The following is a 12,999-nucleotide window of genomic DNA, read 5'->3' as shown; positions in this document are numbered from 1 at the left end:
ACACTCATTAATGGGATGGAGGGAAAGCTCTCACATCCTGCAGGAAAGTTAGGTTACTCTGCTAATTGTTTTTTAGGGGCTGTTGCCCCATTGATTGGGTGCTTGCTCACCCCTGTAGATGGCACTCTTGTGTGATGGAAATCTCTTATCTCTTGACCTGTTATAGTAATTGCTTGCTGTTGATAACTCTTTATCTAAACACACCCAGAGAAGTAAAAGGAATGCCTGTTGGGGAATATCAGGATAAGAACCCTTTCCTGACAGAACCAAGAAGATCACAGATCAAGTGACATTTGTCATTATCTCAAAAAGTGACTCTGCCTTGAATATTGCTCTTGGATTTATTAACAATAGCCAGAAAAATGTTTTACAAATTCAGTTAGTAAAGGAGATTGTACTGCATCTCCTCAATGATAGGTATGACAAAGTTGTAATGAGGCCTGCAAAGATAAAGGACAAAGGATTTGTAGCAGAGCCATTCAATGGGGGGAGGAAAACAAACTAGACCAGCGAAATGGTCAGGCATTGTTTTCTGTTCTTTTTAAAGTCTTTCTTCAAATAAATATCTCCAGGAGGGATTTGAAATCTATTGTTGAAGGATCCCTGAGGCTTGTATCAGTTTAAATCTGTACTATTTGGAATGTCAAGTCCAGACAACACGAAAAGGAGGGTTGTCTGCCTAGAATAGGCATAGGAGATCAAGGTTAATGGATATAGTTGAATCTTTTAGGTTTCCAATTTGTTACGGAGCATTTACCTGGTGCCACACACTTTGCTAGACGAAGGGTTGGGATGGCATATCCGTTATTACTGCTAAGCCCATTTCCAAACTCAGTAGCTTTAAACAACAATTATTTATCATAGCTTCTGTGTCTTCAGGTCAGGAGGAGGTTGGTTGATCTTGGTTTAGGTGAGCAGGTAGTCTTGAAACCATGGACTCGTCAGCGCTCAGCTCCACACTAAAATCATTGCTTAGGCTCCCGCCCTGTGTATCATTCTTGGGCCCAGGTTGGGTGCAGTGACTGCCTGAAGGAAGCCCTCCTCATGATGATGCCAGATACACAAGAGAGCAAGCAGAACCACCCAAGACCTCTTAGCACCTCAGCTTGGAACATGCACATGTCATCCCCATGTCATTTTATTAGCCAAAGCAAGTCATGTAGATAAGCTCAAAGTCAAGGGACTTAGGTACAACTTTATGGAAGTGACTGCAAAGTCACATGACAAAGTTAGGGAGACACAGGTAAAGAGCTGTTGCCAATGATGCCATCTACCACAGATGGGCTGATGATGCAAAGAGGGTTAATATGTGTAGTCCTTGCTTTCAAGGAAATCATAGTAAGGGAAAAAAGCATCAAGTAATTATATAAATTGTCAGGTACTGTGAGGTGTATGTAAGACAGCTTGGCCAGGGGGCCCCTGGGTGGCTCATCGTTAAGCGTCTGCCTTCAGCTCCGGTCATGATCTCAGGGTCCTGGGATCGAGTTCCGCATCGGGGTCCCTGCTCCGCAGGAAGCCTGCTTCTCCCTCTCCCACTCCCCCTGCTTGTGTTCCTGCTCTTGCTATCTCTCTGTCAAATAAATAAATAAAATCTTAAAAGAGATAGCTTGGCCAGATATCTAGTGTAGGAAAATATGCCCCATATGTGTTTGACCAATGGGCAAATAAATGAATAACAAAGATCCAAGTTTTGCTTAGAAAAAATAATGGTTATGTTTGATAAAGATTCTTTCTCTTTCTGTCCCTTCCTCCTCCTTTTCCTAGTCATGACTATCCTCCTTCCTTCCTTTCTCTTGTCCTCCTCTTTCTCCTTCGCCGCCTTCTCCTACTTCACTTCTTTTTTTTTTTTTTTCCCTGTTGCTTTAATTCTGGAAATCTAAGTATGGGAAATTGAAAGCCTTGGGATCCTGATCGATTGATCCAAAGTCCGTTTCCTCCCTATGGCTAGTATATATTACCAGCTACTTGAATGAGCAAATACCTGGAAAGTCCCTTTAAGTCAAGATATCTATATTTTAAGTTTTCATGTGATACATTATAGAAGTATTTTCCTCCCTAATTATGCTCTGAAAATTTTGTGTTTTGAGGACACTTGACAACATATTGTGGGGCAGGAATTCTCAAGGTCTGTCTCTGCTAACCTTTTTCCCCCAGAAGACACTGAGATGATTAGAACATATGTGGTCTCATGTCTCCTTTCAGGGGGTTGAGTTGCTTTGGAATTGATAGCAGGAAGATGTCACAGATCTCTTTATTTGCTAAACTAAAAGCAGGGCTGACTAGCTATGAGGGCAGAGTGTATGGTTGACTTTGTGAGGTGATATAGGATGTTTTTCCTATTCAAAACTCTGTTTATTGTTTGCCTATCACCAATGCAATGTCCAATAAATTCTCTGTAGAGATGGAACTGGCAAATCATGACCAATAGGCTGTATGACCAAATGCTTGGTTATACCCATTCATTTCCTTATTGTCTGTGGTTATTTTTATACTACAGTGGCAGAGTTGAGTACTTGTAACAGAAACTAGATAGCCTACAAAGCCAAAAATATTTATTATCTAGCCATCTATAGACAGAGTTTGCTGACCTCTGTGTTAGAGACACATCCCTTTGGGCTAAAGTTTATTATCCAATTGAAACATAAATGTGGGTGAAGGATTTTGATTACTCATGGGTGGGGAAAACTCCAGGGAGGGAAGGATGAGGCACAAAAGGCTTTTTCTTATTTTTAGTATGATTTGATTTTTCCCTTGTTTTTAAATGAGATATTCCCTATCCTTCCCTTCTTGTTTCCCATTATTTCTTGATACCACCATTATTATTCAAGTGGTTAAACAGATTGAGGACTCACAGAATAAATTGTTTTCATATGGAGGAGGTAAAAGGCAGAGTGAAAAGAGCTGAGCTTGTTTTGAATTTCAGCTATGCTCCTTGATAGTGATAAAAATTTGTGCACATTAATTCCTCTGAGGGACAATTTCCTTATATTATTGTTGTAAATTTCATATTGCTGTAGAAATTGTTCTGAGTATTAAATACAATAACATGAGATAAGTAAGGATGTAACTTCACAAAGAATAAAAAAAAAACAGTTTAAGAAGAAAGAATATTCAAACATACAGAAATGAAAATTAACTGTAAAACGTAGAGATAGAAAACACAATCACTAAAATTAAAAAAATCCTTACTTGCACATTATACTAATATTAAAAAAAGAATTAGACTGTAATTCATCAGATGTATAAACATACACAAATTTTAAAAAGTATAATAGTAGAAAGTTATTGAATAATATTTAAACTATGTCTTTTTCATATTAAGTTTGTAAAGTTTGAGGCAAAACAATGTTATGTTTTTTTACAGATTCATACATATATGATATTTTAAGTTTTTTAATTACAGTTAGCACACTGTTTATTAGTTTCAGGTGTACAATATAGTGATTCAACATTTCCATACATCACCTGGTGCTTATCACAAGTACATTCCTTAATCCCCATTACTTATTTCACCCATTCCCCAACCGCTCTCCCTTTGGTAACCATCAGTTAAGAGTCTGTTTCTTGGTTTGCTTCTCTTTTTTGCTTTCCATTTACTCACTTGTTTTCTTAAATTCCACATATGAGTGAAATCATATGGTATTTGTCTTTATATATATATAGTGTGGGTTTAGTTCTGAGTTTTCTTTTAAAAATTTTTTTCTTTAATTTTTTTTTTATTTCCAGGTTTCCTATTCTGCTCCATCGATCTATGTATCTACTTTTGTGCCAGTACCATACTGTTGTGATTACTACAGCTTTGTAATATCACTTGAAGTTTGGAATTGTGACGCCTTCAGCTTTGCTCCTCTTTTTCAAGATTGCTTCAGCTATTCCTGGTCTTTTGTGGTTCCATATAAATTTTAGGATTGTTTTTTCTAGCTCTGTGAAAAATGCTTTTGGTATTTTGATAAGGACTGCTTTAAGTGTGTAGATTGCTTTGGGTAATATGGGCATTTTAACAATATTTGTTCCTCCAATCCATGAGTTTCTTTCCATTTCTTTGTGTCATCTTCAATCTCTTTTATTAGTGTTTTGTAATTTCCAGAGTACAGGTCTTTCACCTCTTTGGTTAGATTCCGAAGCATCTTATTATTTTTGGCACAATTGTAAATGGGATTGTTTTCTTAATTTCTCTTTCTTCTTCATTATTAGTGTAGAGGAATGCAACAGATTTCTGTACATTGATTTTTGTATCCTGCGATTTTACTGAATTTATCAGTTCTAGTATTTTCTTGATGCCATCTTTTGATGGGTTTCCTATATATAGTATCATGTCATCTGCAAATAGTAAAAGTTTTACTTCTTCCTTACCAATTTGGACACCTGTTATTTCTTTTTGTGGTCTGATTTCTGTGGTTAGGTCTTCCAGTACTATGTTAAATAGTAGTGGTGAGAGTGGACATTCTGGTCTTGTTCCTGAGAGTAGAGGAAAAGCTCTCTTTTTCCCCATCAAGGACAATATTAGCTGTGGGTCTTTCATGTATGGCCTTTATGATGTTGACGTATGTTCCCTCTAAACCTACTTTGTTGAGGGTTTTATCAAGAACAGATGTACTATGTCAAATGCTTTTTGTGCATCTATTGAAATGATCATTGTTATGCTTTCTCTTTTTGATGTGATGTATCACATTGATTGGTTTGCACATATTGACACCCTTGCAACCCAGGAATAAATCCCACTTGATCATGGTGAATGATTTATTTTAATGTAATGTTGGATTCTTTTTGGTAGTATTTTGTTGAGGATTTTGTATCTGTGTTCATCAGAGATATTGGCCTGTAGTTTTCTTTTTTTTTGTGGTGTCTTTGTCTGGTTTTGGTATCAGGGTAATGCTGGCCTCAATATGAATTTGGAAGTTTTCCTTCCTTTTCTATTTTTTGGAAGTTTGAGAAGAATAGGTATTAACTCTCCTTTAAATGTCCAGTAAAATTTGTGTAGCCATCTGGTCCTGGACTTTGGTTTGCCATGAGTTTTTTGATTACTGATTCAGTTTCTTTGGTGGTTATTGGTATGTGCTAATTTTCTATTTCTTCCTGTTGCAGTTTTGGTAGTTTATATGTTTCTAGGAATTTATCCATTTCTTACAGGTTATCCTATTTGTTGGCATATAGTTTTTCAAAATATTCTCTTAAAATTATTTGTATTTCTGTGGTATTGGTTATTATTTTCCTGTTTCATTTGTGATTTTATATATTTGAGTCCTTTCTTTTTTTTTCTTGATAAATCTGGCTAGAGGTTTATAAATTTTAATTGATTTTTTCAAAGAAACAGCTCCTGGTTTCTTTGATCTGTTCTATTGTTTTTCTAGTTTCTATTTATTTCTGCTCTATTCTGTCATGTCCTTCCTTCTGTTGGTTTTAGGTTTTGTTTGTTGTTCTTTTTCTAGCTCATTTGGGTGTGAGTTTAGATGGTTTATTTGAGATTCTTCTTGCTTCTTGAGGTAGGCCTGTATTGCTATATACATCCCTCTCAGAACTGCTTTTGCTGCATCCCAGAGGTTTTGGACCATGTGTTTTCATTTTCATTTGTTTCTATGTACTTTTTTATTTCTTCTTTGATTTCTTGGTTGACCCATTCATTGTTAAGTGGTATGTTATTAACCTCCATGTATTTGTGGTCTTTCTAGATTTTTTTCTTGTGATTGACTTCTAGTTTCATAGTTGTTGTGGTCAGTAAATATTCATGGTATGACTTAGATCTTTTTGAATTTGTTGAGGCTTGTTTTGTGGGCTAATATGTGATCTATTCTGGAGAATGTTCCATGTGCACTTGAACAGAATGTGTATTCTGCTGTTTTAGGATGGAATGTTCTGAATATATCTGTTAAATCCATCTGGCTTAATGTGTCATTCAAAGCCATTGTTTCCTTGTTGATTTTCTGTTTAGATGATCTGTCCACTGATGTAAGTGGCGTGGCAAAGTCCCCCACTATTATTATATTATTATTGATTAATTTTTTTTATGTTTGTTATTAGCTGTTTTATGTATTTGGGTGCTCCAATGTTGGGTGAATAAATATTTACAATTGTTAGATCTTCTTGTTGGATTGTTCCCTTTATTTTTATATAGTGCCTCTTCTGTGTTTCTTGTTACAGTCTTTATTTTAAAGTCTGCTTTGTCCAACCTAAGTTTTTCTTCCTCGGCTTTCTTTTGACATCTGTTTACATGATAGATGCTTCTCCATCTCCTCACTTTCAGTTTGGTCTGAAATGAGTCTATGGTAGGCAGCATATAGATGGGTCTTGCTTTTTCATTCATTCTGTCACCCTATGTCTTTTGATTTTTCCCATTCAGCACTTTGAATATATCATGCCTCTCCTTTCTGGCTTGGAAAGTTTTTGCTGAAAAATCTGCTGCTAGACTTAAGGGTTTTCCCTTGTAAGTTACTATATTCTTTTGTCTTGCTGCTATAAAAATTTTTTCTTGGGGTGCCTGGGTGGCTCAGTCGATTAAGTGTCTGCCTTTGGCTCAGGTCATGATCTCGGGGCCCTGGGAGGGACTCTGCTTCTCCCTCTCCCTTTGTTTGTCCCTCCTCCCCCAACTTGTGTGCTTTCTCTCTCAAATAAATAAAATCTTTAAAAAATTTTTTAATTACAACGTGACTTTGTGTGGGTCTGATTTTGTTGATTGTGATGAGAGTTTTCTATGCCTCCTGGATCTGGATATCTATTTCCTTCTCCAGATTAGAAGTTTTCAGCTATTATCTCTTCAAATAAATTCTCTGCCCCCCTTTCTCTCTTCTTCTTCTTCTGGGATTCTTACAATATGAATGTTATTGCATTTGATGGAGTCACTGAGTCAGTGAGTTCCCTAAGTCTGTTCTTGTTTTGCATCATTCTTTTTATTCTCTTTTATTCAGCTTAATTACTTTCCATTACTCTGTCTTCTAGGTTATGAATTCATTCCTCTGCTTCCAGCCTGCTATTCATTCCATCAAGCATGTTTCTCATTTCATTTACTGTGCCCTTTATCTGCTGTCATTCCTTATCTCTGTGTTAAGGGTTTCGCTCATATCTTCCATTGTATTCTCAAGTACAATGAATATTCTTATGATCATTGTTTTAAATTCTCCATCAGTCATGTTACTTATATTTGCTTTGCTTAGACCTCTGGCTGTGTCCTTGTCCTATTCTTTCATTTGGGATAGATTTCTCTGTCTTGTCATTTTGTGTAAGTTTCTGTGCATATCTCTTTCTATGTCTTGTTCTTGATGGTAATGGCCTTATGTAGAGGTCCTTTAGTGTCCTGCTGTGTAGTGTTTCCTGTTCCCCAGGGCCTGGTGCTTCCAGGAATATCTCCAGTTTGTACTGTGTGTGTTCTGATGTTTTGTCATAGCTGCTTAATCCTTTAGGCCAGTGGTCTGCAGAGGCTCTGTTTGTCTGTTGTGGGCAGTGTTTTGTTCCTGGCCTGAATATGGTAAGCTTTCACTAGGTGGATTCTGGTCTGTTTGTGAAATGAGACCTGTTGCCACTGCCACCAGAACTGAGGCTCTTCAAAACCTTCTAGTTGGGGGATACATTGTGAGCAGGGGTTTGGGCCAGTCTTCTAGGGGAGGGAGCTACAGTACTGGATCTGTGGCAAGTGTGACTGAGGGGCAGTTTCACTGGAGTGTGTGTGGGGGCATGGAGCTTGGTGTAAGCAAGTTAGGTAGCCTGTGTTGGTGCTCTGCTGGTTCTGGCAAGTGGCCCTGTGCTTATACTGAGAGGCATGGCAAATAGTACCCACCAGTTCCTTTGTTCCTGGAGAGGTCTTTCTCTGAACACAGTCTCTCTGGAAAGTGCTCTGAGGTGAGCAAATAACCTCCCCACTGGGTACCCTAGGCGCTCTTCAGAGTGTTGTTTCATGCTGTATGTCCCTGGGCTGTTTGCCTTGCCTTCTCTCCAGGAGCAGCCCAAATGCCCTCCAAGCTCTCCCGGAGCCAAGTACACTGACCTTTAAAACTCTAGGGTTTAAGCCTTGCTGGTTGCAAGAACTCACAAAATTTATCCCCTCTCATTTTCCAAGCCAGTTGGTATGGGGATTCATTTTCCCTGTGTGCTTCCCTGTGTGCTAGTCTGTCTTTCACCCTTCTATGCCACACAGCTCCCTCTCCACTGCAGTAGCCAGGATCCACTTCTTTCCCAAGTCATATCTCTGCACTTGCTACCTTCTTTGATGTGGCCTCTTCTCTACCTTCAGTTGTGGAGAATGTCCTGCTGGTCTTCCGGTCAATTCCTAGAGTATTTAGGATGATTTGATAGTTACCTAGTTGTATTCATAGGATGAGATGAGTCTACTCCACTCCCTTCTATTCCACTGCCGTCTTCCTATCTCTGCCTATGGTATTGTCTTAAAAACAAAAGATCTAAATCATTGGCAAAATGTTATAATTTTAAAATATTTTCCTCATTTTGTTGAGTTGGTTAGTGTTGGAGGAATGGATTGTATGTGAATTGGAAAGACCACTACACTGAGTATGCAGAGACCTGAAGATTTGTGTCTATTCTCTCACCAGTGAAATGTTTGATAGTAGATGCTAGTAATTATGATTCTTAAATGCTTTAGTATTCATAAAGAAATCCATAAATTATCTTTTTTAATTCTTCCAGATGAAGTAGATATAATTAGCAGTTTTACTGGTAGTGAAGCTAAGGCTCAGCTATATTTTGTACCCAGGGTCTAGGGTTGCCAGATTTAGCAAATATAAATACAGATGCCCAATTAAATATACTAGACAACAGCAAAATATTTTCTTTAGGATAAATATGTCCCATGCAGTGTTTCATCTGGCAACCCCGCAGCACATAATTGCAAACAACACAAGTAGCTCTCTCATATTAATGCCTGATTTTAGGCCAAAATTTCTCTCCACTTTATCAGAACAATGTCTTCAATCATCCATTTAATGTTTATTCTTTAGTACAGTGAGCACATTTTTGGGGGGGTTTTGTTTTTTGTGTTTTGGCTTTTCCTGTGTAATTTAATACTGAGTTCATCTCTCCAAGAAGATAACTAGAAATACAGCCCTTGCAGGACAAAAAACATGTAACAAAGAATATTTGAACGCTGGCTCTGATTAAGTCATATAGTAGGCCCTGCAAGGTAAATAAGAGTAAATTAAGCCTGATTAGTTATGAGGCTATATGCAAGGGATGGTAAATTTTAATAGCTAATCCACAATGTTGATGTTTGGTAACAAAGATACCAGCATTAAGATATTCCACTTAAAAAAAAAAAAAAAAAAGGGGCACCTGGGTGGCTCAGATGGTTAAGCGTCTGCCTTCGGCTCAGGTCATGATCCCAGGGTCCTGGGATCGAGTCCCGCATCGGGCTCCCTGCTCCTTGGGAGCCTGCTTCTCCCTCTGCTTCTCTCTCTCTCTCTGTCTCTGAAAAATAAATAAATAAAATCTTAAAAAAAAAAAAGATATTCCAAAGATTATTGTGCCTTTTTTATTAAATTTTTATTTTAATTCTAGTGTAGTTAACATACAGCATAATAATAGTTTCAGGTGTACAATATAGTGATCTAACAAGTCTATATATTACCCAGTGCTCATAATGACAAGTATACTCCTTAATCCCTGTCACCTATTCCACCCATCCCCCCACTGCTCTCCCCTCTGGTAATCATCAGTTTGTTCTCTATAGTTAAATGTCTGTTTTTTGATTTGTCTTCCTGTTTTCCCTCCCCATTGGCTTCTTTATTTTGTTTCTTGAATTCACATATGAGTGAAATCATATGGTATTTGTCTTTCTGTGACTGATTTATTTTGCTTAGCATTGTACCCTCTAGCTCCATCCATATCGTTGCAAATGGCAAGATTTTGTTCTTTTTATGGCTGAATAAAATTCCATCGTGTTTATGTATACACACACACCACATTTTCTTTTTTTTTTTTTTTTTAAAGATTTTATTTATTTATTTGAGAGAGAATGAGAGACAGCATGAGAGGGAGGAGGGTCAGAGGGAGAAGCAGACTCCCTGCCGAGCAGGGAGCCCGATGCAGGACTCGATCCAGGGACTCCAGGATCATGACCTGAGCCGAAGGCAGTCGCTTAACCAACTGAGCCACCCAGGCGCCCCACACCACATTTTCTTTACCCATTCATCTGTCGATGGACATGGGCTACTTTGATAATTTGGCTGATACAAGTAATACTGCTGTAAACATAAGGGTGCATGTATCCCTTTGAATTAATAGTTGTTTTTTTTTAATTTTGAAGTTTTTTATTCATTTAAGTAATCTCTATACCCATCATGGAGCTTGAACTCACTACCCCATGATCACGAGTCGCATGCTCCTTTGACTGAGTCAGCCAGGCACCCCTGAATTAGTGTTTTTGTGTTTTAACCCAGTAGTATGATTACTGAATCATATGGTAATTCTATTTTTTAACTCTTTGAGGAAACGTCATACTGTTTTCCTCAGTGGTTGCACCAGTTTGCATTCCTACCAACAGACTGGGCACATGGTTTTAAGTAGGGGAGTAGCATGATCTTACTCAGTTTCTGAAAAGTCACTCAGGTGACTAAATGAAGAATGGATCAGAGGAGAACAAGATAAGACTGAGAGACCAATGTGAAGGCTGATGTTGCGTGTATTTGGTGCAAATCACCAGTAAAGGGAACTCAGGAGGCAGAGCAGATTCTTCTGGGGGGATTGGGCACAGATTTTAAATGTGTTGAACTCACAGCACATGAAATACTGAGGTATGGAAGTTCAGTAGATAGTATGAGTTATGCATGTGAAGTTTAAGGTAGAGACTTCATTTGGAGTGATAGATTCAGGAGTCATTTACATCTGGCTGGTGTCCTATTCCTACCATATGACAGACCTTGAATATTACAGTTGCCTTATCCTAGCTCTCAAGGCACTTATAGTCCAGTGAAAGAAGCAGACAAGTAAAAAGTCCATATTGAAGGACTAGTTACAGTTCTCAAGGATTCAGAGAAAGAAATAACTTCAACCTTGAGACTAAAAAGGGGCATGGGAAAATGCTCAAGGCAGAGTGGTGGGAGGGCAGTGCAAGAGGAAGGTCCAGTGTTGGTCAAGACATGGATGTCGGAAAGAAAGCACAGTACTTGCTGAAGCTCATTATGGATGGAACATGGAATGTAAAAGGTGAGTAAAATGTTAATGAAATGAAGAAAGAACCAGGGGTTCATTGTGAAGAGTGTTGTTAGCCCTATAAAGGACTTTGGACTTATTTTTGTCAGGGTGATCTTTAAGCGGTTTTTATCAGGGAAGTGACATGATCACATTTGGGACTCAGGCTGTGTGAGAAATGGATTAGAGGGAAAACAGCCAACATGGGAGAGACTAGACAAGAGTCTTTATAATCATCTAGGCAAGAAATGATGATCTGATATAAACATCTTCAGAGTTATTTAGAACATACAATTAGTAGAATAAGTGAATGAATGAATGTGGAGAACAAGGAAGAAGCATAATTCAGACCTGAAGCATGGAAGTGTAATTCAAATCTGAAAATATGATGATTTGGGCAACCAGAAGATGAAGGAGTCTTTCTTAAAATAGTGATAGCAAATAGTGGAAGAGGAATTGGATTTGGGGACAAGAAAGAGAATGTGGTTTTGAATGCATCGAGGTCGAGATATTTGTGAGTCACTTGGAGCCAACTAGATACATGAGTCTGGAACTTAGGAAAGGGGCAAAGGGTGTTGTAAAGACTTGGGAATTATTACTAAGGTTCAGATGCTTTTTCTGAAGTTACAAAAGTAGATGAGATCTACATGAAGGTCATGTCAAATGAGGAAAGAAGGTAAAGCTCTGAGAAATCCCAATATTGTAGGTACAGGTGGAAGGAAATAACCTGGAATGGAGGAGCCATGGAAGTAGGGAGAAAATGACAAGTGCTGGCAGTAGTCTGGATAGGAAGAGAATGTGGACAGTTGGATCTTTCCCAAGTTGGAATAATACTAGGTAGATATGATAAAAGGAAAATGTCACAAGATCTAGAAAATTATTGTAAGATGCTTGAAGTGATCAGAAAAGGAGCGTAGATGGATGAAAAAAGATGGCGGGGGTAGAAGGAAACAGAAAAATAATAAATATAATAGATCTCAGTGTGGTCAAAATATAGCTAAGAGAAGTAACTCTGTGACTAAGAGGAAGAAAGGTTGTGCTCAGGGTGGAATTATTTTCATATTTATACACTTAAAATTGCACAAATAATGTATAAATGCATTCCTACTGAAAGTAATTAAGGGCACAGCAAATTACAGAGGGTAAAATACTGAAGTGCCTTCTAGGTCTTCCCCATCATCAGTCCCTTTCCCAAAGTAACCACACTCAGCAGTTTGGTGTTTATCGTTTTGGAAATTTTTGTGTGCATTTACATACATACATAGCTGCACATAATTTATTTTTACCAAAATATATCATAATACTTGCTTTTCAATGAATGTATTTTAGTGAACTTCCATTTATATCTAGTGTATTTGTATTATGCAGTTATAAAAATTTAACCATTTTCCTATGACTGAGCCATTGAGTTATTTGAGAATTAAGTATCAGATCAAATGTGTCAGAGGTGGAACAATATTGGGCAGTGACAAAGTCCAGGGTGAGGGTAGAGGAGTGGATGGCAGGAATAGAGCTGGGGACACCTTGGTGATAAAAATGTAGGGGGTGGTGTGGTTGTAAGATGGCTGAAAACCAGGGGTACTAAGGGCACCCAAGGTGAAGGCAGAATTTGGGATGGGCCAAAGGATGGCAAGCTCTGATTTCAAGGAAGGATTCAGTGAATATGGGTGGATGACCAGGAGCATGGTAGATACCAATGATGAAGGAGGTATTGAAAAAATTTATGACTAGGTAAAAGAGCCATGAGAGCACAAAGCATTTTTGTGCTTTTGTTTTTTGTTTTTTAAGGCTCAAGCAGAAATGTTCTGAAAGGAGCACTAGAGATCTAGTTACAGGGCTGATGGAGAATGAGAAATTTCTTTTTGAGAT

Source organism: Neomonachus schauinslandi, chromosome 14 (genome assembly GCF_002201575.2).
Source record: "Neomonachus schauinslandi chromosome 14, ASM220157v2, whole genome shotgun sequence".
Taxonomy (NCBI): Eukaryota; Metazoa; Chordata; class Mammalia; order Carnivora; family Phocidae; genus Neomonachus; species Neomonachus schauinslandi.
This window is presented reverse-complemented; position numbering follows the sequence as displayed.